The sequence below is a fragment of the Capra hircus genome, chromosome 5, assembly GCF_001704415.2.
Source record: "Capra hircus breed San Clemente chromosome 5, ASM170441v1, whole genome shotgun sequence".
Taxonomy (NCBI): Eukaryota; Metazoa; Chordata; class Mammalia; order Artiodactyla; family Bovidae; genus Capra; species Capra hircus.
The window spans coordinates 32,930,468-32,949,037 of NC_030812.1; the positions used below are offsets into that span (position 1 = coordinate 32,930,468).

Genomic DNA, 18,570 nt, shown 5'->3' on the forward strand with positions numbered 1-18,570 from the left:
ATATGAAATAGATAAGCAACAGGGTTTACTGAAATATCCCAGGGAATTACACCCAATATCTTATAATAACCTTTAATGAAATATATTCTGCAGAAAATTAAATCACTATGCTGTAGATCTGAAATTAATGCAATATTGTAATTGATCATATTTCTTAATTGTTTTGACTCAATCCATTCTCATTGTGATAGATTAAACAAGGTCTCAAAGTTTTAACATTTTTTCATTGAGAGGATGAGGACGAGGTCAGGTTCTGTGACTGCTTGACGAATGGTATATGGTAGAGGTGCTACATTCCCTTTTCTAGGCCCTGACTTAAGCAGACAGCATTTCCAGTTTCCACACTTTGGAATATTCACTCCTGGAAATCAGTCACCATGGCAATGAGAGCACTCAAGCAGTTCCATGTGCAAGGCCCACGTGGAGAATAACTGAAGCTCTCAGATCATAGCTCCAGTTGAAACTAGATGACAGTCATCACCAACTTGTGAGCCATGTGAACGAGCTGTCTTGGAAGTGAATTCTCACAGCTGATGCTCTATAGAGCAGAGATTAGTCATTCTTACTGAGCAAATTCATATGCAAATTCAAGTGCCACCAGCCCCCAGTTCTCAGTGTTATAACCAAGGTCCTTCTGCTCATGATCTGCTTCTTTAATTTCCTAACTCAAGGCTTCTCTCCACCCTCCCTGTCCCACCCTCTAGAATTACCTGCTCAGCATCTCCACTTGCCTGGCCCTCTCACTTCTCCATGGAAGAAGCTGCAGCAGAGATAATACGGTGAGTTGTCACCAGACCCTGTAAGTACTGTATTTAGACTGCTGGACCTACCACCCTCCCAGCACATCCTCAAATTTGTCTCATCAGTGGGTACATCTTGTCTAGATAGTCTCTGTCTTGGTGGGAGTGAGAACCACTTGAGGAATGTGTTAAAAATATAGTTTTCCTCATATTCTAGAGATGCTGGTTCAGCATGCTGGGGGTGGAATGAGGGAATTTTTCACAAGTATTCTGGGGAATTCCCATTCAGGTGGCTATTTAGGGACTCTGCCTCACACAAAACTTTCATCTGGTTCCAGGCCCAGGAAAATGAGCCCCATCCAGGTAAAGTTTATGGACCTGGATTTCCAAAGCCAGTATGATCCATATAACAGATATGGACACTGAAATAGTAAGACTCCAATCTGTTTGCGACCTAAGTTATTCTCAGACATTAAGTTAGGACCCTGGGGAAGGGTGGGAGTTAACCTTACAAAAAGACAAGATCTGACCCAGTATAATTTCAAGTTTTCAAGAGAGAGCATTGTAGTTTTCAAACCTGGCCACACATTAGGATGATCCAAGGTATATCATTAAAAGGTAGATTCAAGGGACACAAATTGATGTTACCAAATCAACTTCTTCAGAATGGAGTTTGGGAGTTTCCACATACCCCATGCTTCAGACAGATCTGGTACAAATCTGTGTGTGGACCTGTCAGCAATTAGAAACAACAAGGATATAGCACATTTCTTCTGGTTCCCGAAATTCCACACTGAGAGATTCATTCCTTTGGCTTAAAGGTTGTTTGGTTATTCTATCAGTAGCAAACATTCCAAGGAAAGAGGGTCCCTTTAAGTGTTGGAGAATAGGAATAATTAACATTCAGCACTATCACATTGCTTTGGGTGAGGGTATCGGGATGTTTTCCAACCATGACCCAGCTGGAACCTTGAGGTTGCTTAGTTTCACATTCCTTCACATGTTCTTCTCAACACTGTCCTCCAGCCACCCTCAAAATTACTTTAGAATAATTATTTTTACCTGTGCACCCCTCTCCCTTAGACTGCTAATTCTTAAGAACAGGGTGGGTGGGCTAGGTGACTTCAGTTGTGTTCAACTCTTTGCAACCCTATGGACCAAAGCCCGCCAGGCTCCTCTGTCCACGCGATTCTCCAGGCAAGAATACTAGAGTGGATTGTCATGCCCTCCTCCAGGGGATCTTTTCAATCCAGGGATAGAACCTGCCTCTCTTGCGTCTTCTGCATTGGCAGGCGTGTTCCTTACCACTAGCACCACCTGGGAAGGCTTCTTAAGAACAGTGAATATCTAACTAGTATCTGCATCTTAGACATTATCCAGCATGTGAATAAATGTTGCTAAATAGACAGAAGATAAGACCTCAAATCCTCACACCTCAATGCCGATGATGACAGCTTAAGAGGTCCTAATATGGGGGAAGTATCACTTATTTGGGTTTCCCCAGTGGCTCAGTGGTAAAGAATCTGTCTGCAATGCAGCAGACACAGGAGACACGGGTTCAATCCCTGGGTTGAGAAGATCACCTGGAGGAGGGCATGGCCACCCACTCCAGTATTCTTGCCTGGAGAATCTCATGGACAGAGAAGCCTGGCAAGCTACAGTAATAGGGTCACAAAGAGTCAGACACAGCTGTAACTGAACACACATGCACATCATCTATTTAGGACTGACCTCAGCACAGAAGTTGACAACTTATGTCTGTCAACTGAGCAGATTTTGACATGGAGAAGGATAAGAATGTGAGGGTGTGGGGACTCCCCCCGCAACACATCCTATGGGGCAAGAGAAAGCTGAAGATGCATTAGATGTATGTCAAACTGTCAACTTTTGTGCTGAGGTCAGTCCTAAATGGGTGATGTGGGTGTGTATTCAGTTACAGCTGTCTCCGACTCTTTCTGACCCTATGGACTGTAACCTGTCAGGCTTCTCTATCCACGGGATTCTCCAGGCAAGAATACTAGATGGTTGCCATGCCCTCCTCCAGGGGATCTTCTCAACCCAGGGATCAAACCCGTGTCTCCTGTGTCTCCTGCATTGCAGGCAGATTCTTTACCACTGAGCCACTGGGGAAACCCAAATAGGTGATACCTCCCCCATATTAGAACATCTCTTAGGCTGTCATCAAACAGTTCTTTTCAAGGCCTGTTCACAGAGTGGGTGATTCTGAGGATTTTGGTGTATTGGATGCTTAAATGTCTGCTTGCCCTAAAGAAGAACAAGCTTCTGAATAAAATGAGAGAAAGAGCATTACATTTTTATGGGGTATCCAGAGATTAGGACATTACCTCAGGGAGCAAAGTAGGGAGTTTGCCTTCCTAAATGGGCAGAAGGCTCTTTCTTGTCCTGCAAAAGATAGAAAATAGGACATGTTCAGGCAGGGACCAGAGGATACTCAAAGGGGAAGGTAAAAGAGTATGTCAGTCACATTCCATCGCATTTACTCCTCTGGCTAAGGCCAGCCTAAAGAGTGGGGACCCTGTGTGGTGAGATGATTTTAAAGCAAGAGCAAGGGTAACAAAATACTAGGTCCATGAACAGAAGACTCAATTTGATGAGGATACTTGAAATTTACATTTGGAAACCAATTGTCATGATTACCTTGACACTTTTGTGTACTAGCTCATACCTTTGAACAAGGATGGACAAGTTTATCTGGAGGCATTTTCCCTGTAAGTTATAAGTGGAACTGCTAACATAAAAATGGGTTTTGTTAAAAAACAAAGAGCCCAGAAGCTGGGCTTGAGGTGTGACTTTGTCCTTTACACATTAAATATTGCAACAGGTCTTTCCTAACATACTACATGCTGCAATGTGTCAACATAGATTTAAGAAAAATTTATGCACTGACTGTAAATCTCAGTTTTAAATGGACTTTTCTTTTTTTCTTTTTTTTAAGTTTTAAAGGAAACTCTGTTTCATGCACCAGACCTTCCTCAAAACAATGGTGTTCAGTGTTCCTGAGTTTGAGGCTCATTCATTACTATCCCACTCAGATGCTCTCACCAGTTTACAGTCTGGCTTTATTATAAAAGCCAGAACCCTTTTTTTACCTTGAACTCGCTATGACAGATTAAACTAACAGCTTCCATCCTCTCCCATCTAGAGCATCAACAGAGGGTTCTTATCAAAAATATCCCATCAAGCTGGATCATTGCTTCCAGAAAGCAAAGGGATAACTGATAACTAGTGTTTCATGATGTTTAGTGTGATGTGCTTGGCTTAAGGAAGAACATAAAAAGAGCTGAAAGGATTTTGTTAGGGGTAGGATAGGATTCTCTCAGATTCCTAAGTATGAATATGTATGAAAGTCGCTCAGTCATGTCTAACTCTTTGCAACCCCATGGACAATACAGTCCCTGGAATGCTCTAGGCCAGAATACTGGAGTGGGTAGCCTCTCCCTTCTCCAGGGTATCTTCTCAATCCAGGGATCGGACCCAGGTCTTCCACATTGCAGATGGGTTCTTTACCAGCTGAGCCACAGGGAAGCCCAAGAAGACTGGAGTGGGTAGCCTATTCCCTTCTTCCAGCAGATCTTCCCCACTCAGAAATAGAACTGGGGTCTCCTGCATTGCAGGTGGACTCTTTACCACCTGAGCTATTGGGTTACTAAAGGATCAGACAAAAAGAGGAGTAACTCTGGTTGTCTCTAGATAAGTAAATCACATGTCTGTGAAATGTGTGGATTTGCAGAGGATCTAGGAACACAAACCAGCCAGCCCACAGCTCTCACTGATAGGGAGACAGAACTAGAATCAGGTTCTTGCATTTATCCCATTGTGGGGACAGGAGTTTGTCCACCTCCGGAGAGAATGAGTAAAGAAAACTGAGAGGGGGAATGTATCCCTCTTGCTACCAAAGGTGATCCCTCTACCTGAGGTGGATCCACATGTCCCACGATCTCAGGAGAACCAGGCTGCCTTGCCTCCCCAACAGGCACGGGCTTCCTATATGCATGGGAATACATTAAAGTTGTTCACTTTCATCTTCGTAACTCATTTCCTCAGGTAAGTCTGTCCCTATGGTCAGTGTATCCATCTTTCACTGCAGTCTTTGTCATTTTCTGTGTATTAGTGTCACATTTTGTTTTATCCTACCAGATCATAAACCCCACGAGAACAAAGATTGTGTCTGCTTTGACTCACTCTCGGGCTTCCCTGGTGGCTCAGATGGTAAAGAATCTGCAATGCAGGAGATCAGGGTTCAATCCCGGGGTTGGGAAGACCCCCTGGAGAAGGGAATGGCTACCCACTCCAGTATTCTTGGCCTGGAGAATTCCATGGACAGAGGAGCCTGGAGGGCTACAGTCCATGAGGTCCCAAAGAGTCGTCACAATTGAGTGACTGACACTTAACACTTTGATTAAAATGCTTTCTCCTACCAAATTATAAACTCCATGAGAATAAAGATTGTGTCTGTTTTGACTCACCATTTTGTCACTCATAGCTAGAACTTAGGAAATACCCAGCAACTGTTTTTTAAATCAGAGGATGAGCAAATGAAGACAGGACTGGATTTTCTGAGGAAGGACATGGGGTCATGAGCTTTAAACAGGGGACTACCTGTGGGCAGGCAAAGTTCAGAGAGGAGAGATGTCTCAAGTGAAAGCAACATACATGAGGCTTTGTGTCAGAGCCTTCCTTTGCGCAGTCAAATTAGTCAGAATTTCAACCCTGAATCATCCACCTTAGGATACCCTTCAGAGATGCGCTTCACTCCTCAGAACTTATCATATTTACAAAGTCCGGCACTTGTGAGCTATTGAAGCCTGTCCAAGCAGGATGACATGAAAGAGAAGGGTCTGGATATTCTGCTTTGCTGATAGCCTCATCAGAGAAGGATCTGGAAAAGCATTGAACCCCTATGTGACATAGAAGGAGGAATCCCCCTTGGTCAGCGACAGCTATATGGAGTGGCACAGAAAATCTCAAGAAGACTCAGTTCTTCCAATGTCCCACACAGGTTAGGAAGAATCTCCATCCAGGCTGGAGTAAAATAAGACCCCCAGTAAAGCCATTTGATGAAAAAATTAATAAATGAATCAATCAATTGATGCTTCTCTGTTTTACAAAAAGTTGAAGAGCTAACTGATAATTTTCTTCAAATAAGGATGGAATTTAATCAAACAAAACCATTTCAAATTCAAATACCACTATGAAGACACTTTTGGAACTCACTGGTTTAAAATTATAACCTGGAGGTGGTCCTAAGATGGCAGAGGAATAGGAAGGGGAGACTACTTTCTACCCAACAAATTCATCAAAAGAACATTTAAACGCTGAGTAAATTCCACAAAACAACTTCTGAATGCTGGCAGAGGACATCAGGCACCAAGAAAAGCAGCCCATTGTCTTCAAAAGGAGATGTTTTATCAATGGTGCTGTATAGATGGAGAAGTCTTGAGACTACTGTGAAAATAAGACTGAAAACCAGAAGTAAGAGGCTTAAGTCCAAATCCTGAGAACACCAGAGAACTCCTGACTCCAGGGAACATTAATCGACAGGAACTCATCAAATGCCTCCATACTTACACTGAAACCAAGCACCACACAAGGGCCAACAAGTTCCAGAGCAAGACATACCATGTAAGTTCTCTAGCAACACAGGAACACAGCCCTGAGCCTCAATATACAGGCTACTCAAAGTTACTCCAAACCCATTGTCATCTCATAACTCATTACTGTACACTTCATTGCACTCCAGAGAGAAGAAATCCAGATCCACCCACCAGAACACTGACACAAGCTTCTCTAACCAGGAAACATTGACAAGCCACCTGTACAACCCCACCCACAAAGAGGAAACTCCACAATAAAGAGAATGCCACAAACTGCCAGAATACAGAAAAGCCACCCCAAACACAGCAATATAAACAGACTTACATGAGGAAATGAGTCATGAAGAGATAGAGGAATACACAGCAGGTAAAGGAACAGGATAAATGCCCACCAAACAAAACAAAAGAGGAAGGGATTAGGGAATCTACCTGATAAGGAATTCCAAATAATGATAGTGAAAATGATCCAAAGTCTTAAAATCAAAATGGAATTACAGATAAATAGCTTGGAGACAAGGATTGAGAAGGTGCAAGAAAGGTTAAACAAGGACCTAGAAGAAATAAAAAAGAGTCAATATATAATGAACAATGCAATAAATGAGATAAAAAACACTCTGGAGGCAACAAATAGTAGAATAATGGAGGCAGAAGATAGGATTAGTGAAGTAGAAGAATGGTAGAAATAAATGAATCAGAGAGGAAAAAAGAAAAATGAATTAAGAGAAAGAGGACAATCTCAGAGACCTCTGGGACAATGTTAAATGCCCAGCATTCGAATCGTAGGAGTCCCAGAAGAAGAAGACAAAAAGAAAGACCATGAGAAAATACTTGAGGAGATAATAGTTGAAAAGTTCCCTAAAATGGGGAAGGAAATAATCACCCAAGTCCAAGAAACCCAGAGAGTCCCAAACAGGATAAACCCAAGGTGAAACACCCCAAGACACATATTAATCAAATTAACAAAGATCAAACACAAAGAATAAATATTAAAAGCAGCAAGGGAAAAACAACAAATAACACACAAGGGGATTCCCATAAGGGTATCAGCTGATCTTTCAATAGAAACTCTTCAGGCCAGGAGGGAATGGCAAGACATACTTAAAGTGATGAAAGAAAATAACCTACAGCCCAGATTACTGTACCCAGCAAGAATCTCAATCAAATATTAAGGAGAAATCAAAAGCTTTGCAGACAAGCAAAAGCTGAGAGAATTCAGCACCACCAAACCAGCTCTCCAACAAATGCTAAAGGATTTTCTCTAGACAGGAAACACAGAAAGGGTGTATAAACTCGAACTCAAAACAATAAAGTAAATGGCAATGGGATCATACTTATCAATAATTACCTTAAATGTAAATGGATTGAATACCCCAACCAAAAGACAAAGACTGGCTGAATGGATACAAAAACAAGACCCTTATATATGTTGTCTACAAGAGACCCACCTCAAAACAAGGGACACATACAGAATGAAAGTGAAGGGCTGGGAAAAGATATTCTATGCAAATAGAGACCAAAATAAAGCAGGAGCAGCAATACTCATATCAGATAAAATAGACTTTAAAACAAAGGCTGTGAAAAGAGACAAAGAAGGACAGTACCTAATGATCAAAGGATCAATCCAAGAAGAAGATATAACAATTATATATGCACCCAGCATAGGAGCACTGCAATATGTAAGACAAATGCTAACAAGTATGAAAGGGGAAATTAACAATAACACAATAATAGTGGGAGACTTTAATACCCCACTCACACCTATGGATAGATCAACTAAACAGAAAATTAACAAGGAAACACACACTTTAAATGATACACTAGACCAGTTAGACCTAATTGATATCTACAGGACATTTCACCCAAAAACAATGAATTTCACCTTTTTCTCAAGTGCACACGGAACCTTCTCCAGGATAGATCACATCCTGTGCCATAAATCTACCATTGGGAAATTCAAAAAAATTGAAATCATTCCAAGCATCTTTTCTGACCACATGCAGTAAGATTAGATCTCAATTACAGGAGAAAAACTATTAAAAATTCCAGCATATGGATGCTGAAAAACATGCTGCTGAATAACCAACAAATCACAGAATAAATCAAAAAAGAAATCAAAATATGCATAGAAAGGAATGAAAATGAAAACACAACAACCCAAAACCTGTGGGACACTATAAAAGCAGTGCTAAGGGGAAAGTTCATAGCAATACAGGCATACCTCAAGGAACAAGAAAAAAGTCAAATAAATAACCTAACTCTACACCTAAAGCAACTAGAAAAGGAAGAAATGAAGAACCCCAGGGTTAGTAGAAGGAAAGAAATCTGAGGTACCACTTCACACCAGTCAGAATGGCTGTGATCCAAAAGTCTGCAAGCAATAAATGCTGGAGAGGGTGTGGAGAAAAGGGAACCCTCCTACACTGTTGGTGGGAATGCAAACTAGTACAGCCACTATGGAGAACAGTATGGAGATTTCTTAAAAAATTGCAAATAGAACTGCCTTATGACCCAGCAATCCCACTGCTGGGCATACACACCGAGGAAATCAGAACTGAAAGAGACGTGTACCCCAATGTTCATCGTGCACTGTTTATAATACCCAAGACATGGAAACAACCTAGATGTCCATCAGCAGAGGAATGGATAAGAAAGCTGTGGTACATATACACAATGGAGTATTACTCAGCCATTAAAAAGAATACATTTGAATCAGTTCTAATGAGATGGATGAAACTGGAGCAGATTATACAGAGGGAAGTAAGCCAGAAAGAAAAACACCAATACAGTATACTAACACATATATATGGAATTTAGAAAGATGGCAATGATGATCCCGTATGCGAGACAGCGGACTTTCGGACTCTGAGGGAGAGGGAGAGGGTGGGATGATTTGGGAGAGTGGCATTGAAACATGTATACTATCATGTAAGAAACGAATCGCCAGTCTGTGTTCAATGCAGGATACAGGATGCTTGGGGCTGGTGCATGGGGATGATCCAGAGAGATGATATGGGGTGGGAGGTGGGAGGGGGGTTCATGTTTGGGAACTCATGTACACCTGTGGTAGATTCATGTCACTGTATGGCAAAACCAATACAGTATTGTAAAGTAAAATAAAGTAAAAATAAAAATAAAAATAAAATTAGGGCAGAAATAAATGCAAAAGAAACAAAAGAGACCATAGCAAAAATCAACAAAGCCAAAAGCTGGTTTTTTGAGAGGATAAATAAAGTTGACAAACCATTAGCCAGACTAATCAAGAAACAAAGGGAGAAAAATAAAATCAATAAAATTAGAAATGAAAATAGAGAGATCACAACAGACAACACAGAAATACAAAGGATCATAAGAGACTACTATCAGCAATTATATGCCACTAAAATGGACAACTTGGAAGAAATGGACAAATTCTTAGAAAATTACAACTTTTCAAAACTGAACCAGGAAGAAATAGAAAATCTTAACAGACCCATCCAAAGCATGGATATTGAAACGGTAATCAGAAATCTTCCAGCAAACAAAAGCCCAGGTCCAGACGGCTTCACAGCTGAATTCTACCAAAAATTTAGAGAAGAGCTAACACCTATCTTACTCAAACTCTTCCAGAAAATTGCAGAGGAAGGTAAACTTCCAAACTCATTCTATGAGGCCACCATCGCCCTAAAACTGAAACCTGACAAAGATGCCACAAAAAAAGGAAACTACAGGCCAATATCACTGATGAACATAGATGCAAAAATACTTAACAAAATTCTAGCAATCAGAATCCAACAACACATTAAAAAGATCATACACCATGACCAAGTGGGCTTTATCCCAGGGATGCAAGGATTCTTCAATATCCGCAAATCAATCAATGTAATTCACCACATTAACAAATTGAAAAATAAAAGCCATATGATTATCTCAATAGATGTAGAGAAAGCCTTTGACAAAATTCAACATCCATTTATGATAAAAACTCTCCAGAAAGCAGGCCTAGAAGGAACATATCTCAACATAATAAAAGCTATATATGACAAACCCACAGCAAACATTATCCTCAATGGTGAAAAATTGAAAGCATTTCCCCTAAAGTCAGGAACAAGACAAGGGTGCCCACTCTCACCACTACTATTCAACATAGTTTTGAAAGTTTTTCCACAGCACTCACAAAGGAAAAAGAAATAAAAGGAATCCAAATTGGAAAAGAAGAAGTAAAACTCTCACTGTTTGCAGATGACATGATCCTCTACATAGAAAACCCTAAAGACTCCACCAGAAAATTACTAGAGCTAATCAATGAATATAGTAAAGTTGCAGGATATAAAATCAACACACAGAAATCCCTTGCATTCCTATATACTAATTATGAGAAAATAGAGAAATTAAGGAAACAATTCCATTCACCATTGCAATGAAAAGAATAAAATACATAGGAATATATCTACCTAAAGAAACAAAAGACCTATATATAGAAAACTATAAAACACTGGTGAAAGAAATCAAAGAGGACACTAATAGATGGAGAAATATACCATGTTCATGGATCAGAAGAATCAATATAGCAAAAATGAGTATACTACCCAAGCAATCTATAGATTCAATGCAATCCCTATCAAGCTACCAAATTTCACAATTTGTATGGAAATATAAAAAACCTCAAACAACCAAAGCAATCTTGAGAAAGAAGAATGGAACTGGAGGAATCAACCTGCCTGACTTCAGGCTCTACTACAAAGCCACAGTCATCAAGACAGTACTGGCACAAAGACAGAAATATAGATCAATGGAACAAAATAGAAAGCCCAGAGATAAATCCACGCACCTATGGACACCTTATCTTTGACAAAGGAGGAAAGAATATACAATGGAGAAAAGACAATCTCTTTAACAAGTGGTGCTGGGAAAACTGGTCAACCACTTGTAAAAGAATGAAACTAGAACACTTTCTAACACCTTACACAAAAATAAACTCAAAATGGATTAAAGATCTAAATGTAAGACCAGAAACTATAAAACTAGAGGAGAACATAGGCAAAACACTCTCCAACATGAATCACAGCGGGATCCTCTATGACCCACCTCCCAGAATATTGGAAATAAAAGCAAAAATAAACAAATGGGACCTAATTAAACTTAAAAGCTTTTGCACAACAAAGGAAACTCTAAGCAAAATGAAAAGACAGCCTTCAGAATGGGAGAAAATAATAGCAAATGAAGCAACTGAAGAACTAATCTCAAAAATATACAAGCAACTCCTGCAGCTTAATTCCAGAAAAATATACAACCCAATCAAAAAATGGGCTAAAGAACTAAACAGACATTTCTCCAAAGAAGACATACAGATGGCTAACAAACGCATGAAAAGATGTTCAACATCACTCATTATCAGAGAATTGCAAATAAAAACCACAATGAGGTACCATTTCACGCCAGTCAGAATGGCGGCTATCCAAAAGTCTACAAGCAATAAATGCTGGAGAAGGTGTGGAAAAAAGCGAACCCTCTTGCGTTGTTGGTGGGAATGCAAACTAGTACGGCCACTATGGAGAACAGTGTGGAGATTCCTTAAAAAACTGGAAATAGAACTGCCATACGACCCAGCAATCCCACTGCTGGGCATACACACTGAGGAATCCAAAATTGAAAGAGACATATGTACCCCAGTGTTCATCGCAGCACTGTTTATAATAGCCAGGACATGGAAGCAACCTAGATGTCCATCAGCAGAGGAATGGATAAGAAAGCTGTGGTACATATACACAATGGAGTATTACTCAGCCATTAAAAAGAATACATCTGAATCAGTTCTAATGAGGTGGATGAACCTGGAGCCGATTATACAGAGTGAAGTAAGCCAGAAAGAAAAACACCAATACAGTATACTAACGCATATATATGGAATTTAGAAAGATGGTAATGATAACCCTGTATGCGAGACAGCAAAAGAGACACAGATGTATAGAACAGTCTTTTGGACTCTGTGGGAGAGGGAGAGGGTGGGATGATTTGGGAGAATGGCATTGAACCATGTATAATATCATATATGAAATGAAAAAAAAAATAAAAAAGAAGGGATATTACTTAAAAAAATAAAATAAAATTATAACCTGGCTTTGTGCTTAGTCACTCTGTCATGTCTGACTCTTTGTGACCCCATGGACTGTAAGGCTTCTCCATACATGGGGATCCTCCAGACAAGAATATTGGAGTGGGTTGCCATGCCCTCCTCCAGGGCTTCCCTGGTGGCTCAGACAGTAAAGAATCTGTCTGCAATGTGGGAGACCTGGGTTTGATCCCTGGGTTGGTAAGATCCCCTGGAGGAAGGTATGGCAACCCACTCCAGTATTCTTGCCTGGAGAATACCTATAAGTGGAGGAGCCTGGTAGGCTGAAGTCCTGGTAGGCTCTTTACCTCGCAAAGAGTCAGCCATGACTGAGTGACTAAGCACAACACACAAAGCCAGATTATAATTTTAAATGAGTGAGTTCCAAAAGTGTCTTCATAGTGGTATTTGAATTTGAAATGTTTTTGTTTGATTAAATTCCATCCTTATCTTGAAGAAAATTATCACTTAGCTTTTCAACTTTTTGTAAAACAGAGAAGCATCAATTGATTGACTCACTTATTTATTTATTCAGCAAACATGTTTTGATATCACATCTACAGAACTTACAGTCTCAAGAGGAACCATGTAAACAATTTATCATACAATGAGAAAGAATGAAACCTACTGCAGAATTGGAACAGGGCCATGGAAAAGTAAGCATACAATTTTGACCTCTTTCACAATATCTATTTCTTATATTTGAAGACTAGAAGTTAAATGCTTTCATGGTTTCAAAATTAAACTGCAAATTTTGTATTGCTTTACATTTCAAGCTTAAGAAATTTAAATAATAGGTTAATGATAGTTTCCTGTTCTCCATTACTTCAGAAGGCAAATTTTAGGGAACTAGGGTTTTATTGTGGTAACAAGGGAATAAAAGAAGTAAATACCCATAAGCTGTGCAATTGTAGAATGTTAAGATCACACAGGATGCAAGGATTAAATAGCCTGCTCTCTTGTCCTAAGAAGGAGGAAACAGGCCCAGGAGAATAGAATGAAGTTTTAGGGTAATTATAAGAAATTTTCAGTAACAGATGATACAACTATAATCAGTATTTTCCATGTGAAAAAGGATGATTTAAGTGCCTTACGAGATTTACTTGATTTTTTGAAACAACTCTAGAATAGGTAAAAATACATGCTCAGTCATTTCAGTTGTGTCCAACTCTTTGTGATGCTATGGACTGTAGCCCTCCAGGCTCCTCTGTCCATGGGGTTTCTCAGGCAAGAATACTGGAGTGGGTTACCATGCCATCCTCCAGGGGATCATCCCAACCCAAGGATTGAACCTGAGTCTCTAAAGCCTCCTGCATTAGTAGGTGGGTTCTTTCCCATTAGTAGGTGGTTCTTTAGCACCACCTGGGAAGTCCCAAATTACAGATGAGGAAACTGGGGCATAGAGAAGTTAATAATTTACCTAATTATTATGTAACTAATAACTAATTACCAGCTAGTAAATATCAAAGTTGGAATTCAAATCCAGGAAGGATTCTGGTTCCAGAAATCAGAAACCAAGTGTTTAACTTTACATGTTCTACATCTTATTCATTCACAAAACATACATGTATATATTAATACTTATTTTAAATGTGGTCATTCTCATTAAACATCTCTAGTTTTGGGAGATTAGTGATAAGTTCTTTCATTTTATTTTTCCAAATAAAGGAAATAGTAAGTTAAATTTGACATGACTATGTTTCTAGCTCTCAGAGGAATGTTGCAAAGGGGAAAATTTGCTTTGAGAGTAATTCGGTATTTTCTGAAAGCTGCCATGCTATTGTGTTCCCTGGCAATAGCAAATCAATGTCAGTCTCTGTTCAAACACCAGTTACACAAGCATGTCAGAGTAACTGGTAGCCTGGCATACTGAATCAGCAATTGTCTCTCTGGGCACCAAAATTCTAACTGAGCACCTAATTATGGTTTTTCTTAACTACAGAGAAAAAATTGAGAGAAGATGCAAAATATCACTAGGGATAAATCACAGATCACTTTATTTAACAAATAACTCAGGCACAGATAGTGCGTGACAGTATACAAATTGTAGGGGTGGTCTTCATTTCTTCATCCACTCATCCAATAAATAAGTACAGAGCTACCCTACAGCAAATGTCAGGAACACTGATGAGAATAAACAGAGAATGGTTGCTCAGGAGCTTGAAGTCTAGTGAGGCCTATACTCATGTATTATGATGTGCTTCTGGAGCCCAAATTAGGACAAGTCTAATGATGGGACAGAAGGCGGAGACCTTTGGAATCATATATAGCTGAATCCTTACTCTGATTCTGCCTCTGGCAAGCCCCTTAACTCATTCACTCTGTTTTCTCATCTGAAAAGTAAAGATAAAAACACCAACCTCACAAGTAGTAGTAGTAGTGTTAGTCGCTTAGTCAAGTCTGACTCTTTGTGATCCCATGGACTGTAGCCCACCAGGCTCCTCTGTCCATGGGATTCTCCAGGCAAGAATACTGGAGTGGATTGCCATTCCCTTCTCCAGGGATTGCCATTCCCTTCTCTTTCGAAGGCTGGTTTAAAACAAGCCCTTGAGGATTGTTAAGTAGATTCAGCATAGACATCAAAGGCTCAAGAGTTTGATTATATCACGGAAAGACAATGGCATGCCAGTTGTCTCATACCACCTAGACATTGCTCAGAGCTCTTCTAAATCTCTAAGAATGTAAAATAGCTACAAAAGATGACAAATTTGAATTTTGCTCATCACTTTGTGGCTTTATAGACAATGCAATTCATTTTATTTCAATACATGTATGATTAAAGTAAGTAGCACATATGTAAATGAACAACCTATAGTTCTCTAGAAAATTAGGCAAAGAACCACTATTTTTCTGTACTACCTAAGATATGGACACCAAGAACTGACTAAATAAGCAATTCATTAAAAAGTTGAGCAGCTGCATAGTGAACTAGTATCAGTCTTAGGACTGCATTGATCCCATCTTTATTTGTATTTTCTCTGAAAGGGCTTTTTGTTTTGGAACCTTGGATTTTGCTTTTACTAATTTAGGTAGAGAGAGATATGTATCTATTACGATCTCTCATTAATCCTCTTCCAATTTTACCAATTTTAACAATTTAGTACTTTTATAAAAGATGCTTATATTTATTAAACAAGAATCGATGGAAAAGTGTAATAATGTGAAGATAATCTAGTTTCAACAAGTTTAAAGAGACATCAAAACTATTCTGATGTATTCTAATTTCTTGGTCTGGTCATGAAGATCTTTTCTGTAAAGTTCTTCTGTGTATTCTTGCCACCTCTTCTTAATATCTTAGGACCATACCATCTCTGTCCTTTACCAAGCCCATCTTTGCATGAAATGTTCCCTTGGTATCTCTAATTTTCTTGAAGAGATCTCTAGTCTTTCCCATTCTGTTGCTTTCCTCTATTTTTTTGCATTGATTGCTGAGGAAGGCTTTCTTATCTCTTCTTGCTATTCTTTGGAGCTCTGCATTCAGACGCTTATATCTTTCCTTTTCTCCTTTGCTTTTAGCTTCCCTTCTTTTCACAGCTTAACTTATATGCAGAGTACATCGTGAGAAACGCTGGGATGGAAGAAGCACAAGCTGGAATCAAGATTGCCGGGAGAAATATCAATAACCTCAGATATGCAGATGACACCACCCTTATGGCAGAAAGTGAAGAGGAACTAAAAAGCCTCTTGATGAAAGTGAAAGAGGAGAGTGAAAGAGTTGGCTTAAAGTTCAACATTCAGAAAACGAAGATCATGGCATCTGGTCCCATCACTTCATGGCAAATAGATGGGGAAACAGTAGAAACTGTGTCAGACTTAATTTTGGGGGGCTCCAAAATCACTGTGGATGGTGACTGCAGCCATGAAATTAAAAGACGTTTACTCCTTGGAAGGAAAGTTATGACCAACCTAAATAGCATATTCAAAAGCAGAGACATTACTTTGCCAGTGAAGGTCCATCTAGTCAAATTTATGAGTTTTCCAGTAGTCATGTATGGATGTGAGAGTTGGACTATGAAGAAAGCTGAGTGCCGAAGAATTGATGCTTTTGAACTGTGGTGTTGGAGAAGACTCTTGAGAGCCTTCTCTTGCAAGGAGATCCAACCAGTCCATTCTAAAGGAGATCAGTCCTGGGTGTTCTTTGGAAGGAATGATGCTAAAGCTGAAACTGCAGTACTTTGGCCACCTCATGCGAAGAGTTGAGTCATTGGAAAAGACTTTGATGCTGGGAAGGATTGGGGGCAGGAGGAGAAGGGGATGACAGAGGATGAGATGGCTGGATGGTATCGCTGACTCAATGGACATGAGTCTGAGTGAACTCCGGAAGCTGGTGATGGACAGGGAGGCCTGGCGTGCCGCGATTCATGGGGTCGCAGAGTTGGATACAACTGAGCGACTGAAACGAAATGAACTGAACTGAACTTATGTGTGTGTATGTGTGTTAATGGAGAGTTTTTAATCCTCCTGATTATTATATATTTGCATTGTCTAGATGGATTTTTGTTTTTGTTGTTATCCTTTTTTTTTAATTGCTGAGATGCTGCTAATGCATTAGTTAATGGGAACTGTAAAATAAGACAGTTCTATATATTCACAGTCTGAACAGTGAACCTTACCATTCTGAATAAAGTTAAATTGGGTATGTGAGAATTTAGAAAGTAATTTGTGTTGCCTGATAAGTTTGTTAAACTGTGGGGCTCAGATCTCTATAGGAGAACACTTTCTCCCTTAAAGAGTGACAAATGAGCATTAAATAAACAGGAGGTTGTGAACATATTTGTTACTTGTATAGGCTTTTTGGAAACAGGAATTTTGGTTAACCTCAGAAAAGTTTCAATGTAAACAGCTTTCCTTAAAATGGTAAGTGGTGCCTTTAACAAGCAGAACTGAAACTGTAGTGCTATTTATTAAATCCCAATTCCTTCTTCATATATACTGAGGATTATGCTTACAGTGCAATCCTGGAATGGGTGGGAAATGACCGCAAAAGACCCCTAGCCATGGTTGAGGGCTGGCAAACTATCTTCTACACTGCTTTTGCATTAAGTGATTTTTACTGTGAATGAAAGGTTTTTCATTTACAACCCTTCCTCAATTTTTTTTCCTTTATGTCAGATTCAGTTTGACATCATCAAACCTACAGGAAGTTTAGGGCCACCGACTGAAAGAAAAACTCTTTTACAGACTTCAAAATGAGCATGGACATGTATTTCCACATATAGGACAGATCCAATAAATGCAACCTTGACTAATGAAGGAACTTAATCGTTTAAAAAAAAAAACCCACAGAAAAGCTCAACTCACACCACGATATCCTCTGCTGTCGTGGGTCCAGGAAAGCTGGAGCAGGGGCTGGCAGGTCCCAGGCTTCACTCTTGGGGGACAGCTGGACAGCTCAGCCCCACCTGGGAGGATGCTTTCGTTGACATCTCAGGTTGCCGCCTGACGATTGGCGGCTGGGGCTGGAAGGGAGGGTCCACAGGAAACGCGACACTGGGGATGCTGCCCCCTATCACATGATGGAAATTTCCACTCTTTAGAAAGGCGAAAAGAAAAGAAAGAAGGGTCTCTCAATCCACCCTTTTCCCCTGGATCCCAATCGGGAGAGGGAAGAAAAAGGCGGGTGAGTGAAGCTGTTTATATTTTCCGTTGACTTAAAGACTTGTCAGTGTGCAAACCTGTGGCTGGATCCCAACTGGGATATGTGTGTGTGTGTGTGTGTGCGCGCGCGCGCTCGAGTGCGCATGGGGACACGCACACGTCTGCAGCGTGGTCTCTCAACCTTCTGGGGCTTAGGTTAGACGCTGTGGCTCCTCGTGTCTTGTTGATGGTCCTAAATCCTTATCGTTTTCCAAAGGATCCCACTGCGTGTAGGTTACTGCAGGCTAATGACCGGACTGACTAGAAATTAAGTAAACCAGGGCAAACCGAGGTAAAGGGCACAGGCTGGGAAAGCTCCTGTGAGTCTCTATGCCAGGAGAAGTGACTGTGCCAAGGCGGCCTAGTCCTGGGGGGCGGGCAGTGGGTGGCTTGCGCTGGAACGCCCCGCCCGCGAGCCCGGGTTCCCTGGGTGCTCGAATTTCGAGATGCTTGTTTTGAGACCGCCATCCACAGCCGTGGCGCCGCCGCC

General features: G+C 40.3%; 1 protein-coding gene and 1 long non-coding RNA gene across 2 annotated transcripts in view; one reads left to right on the top strand and one right to left on the bottom strand.

Annotated features, from left to right (window-relative positions):
* Positions 65-17,848, bottom strand: LOC106502097. Its single transcript, XR_001295678.2, has 4 exons — positions 17,745-17,848; positions 3,086-3,143; positions 1,389-1,472; positions 65-760 (listed from the first exon to the last, which is right to left on the bottom strand). It is a non-coding gene; the product is annotated as an uncharacterized LOC106502097 (long non-coding RNA).
* SLC38A4 (solute carrier family 38 member 4) overlaps positions 17,994-18,570 on the top strand; it is a 78,852-nt gene continuing 78,275 nt past the window's right edge. The window contains exon 1 of the mRNA XM_005680049.3: positions 17,994-18,063. The gene's annotated coding sequence lies outside the window, so the exon portion shown is untranslated. The remainder of the gene's footprint in view (positions 18,064-18,570) is intronic.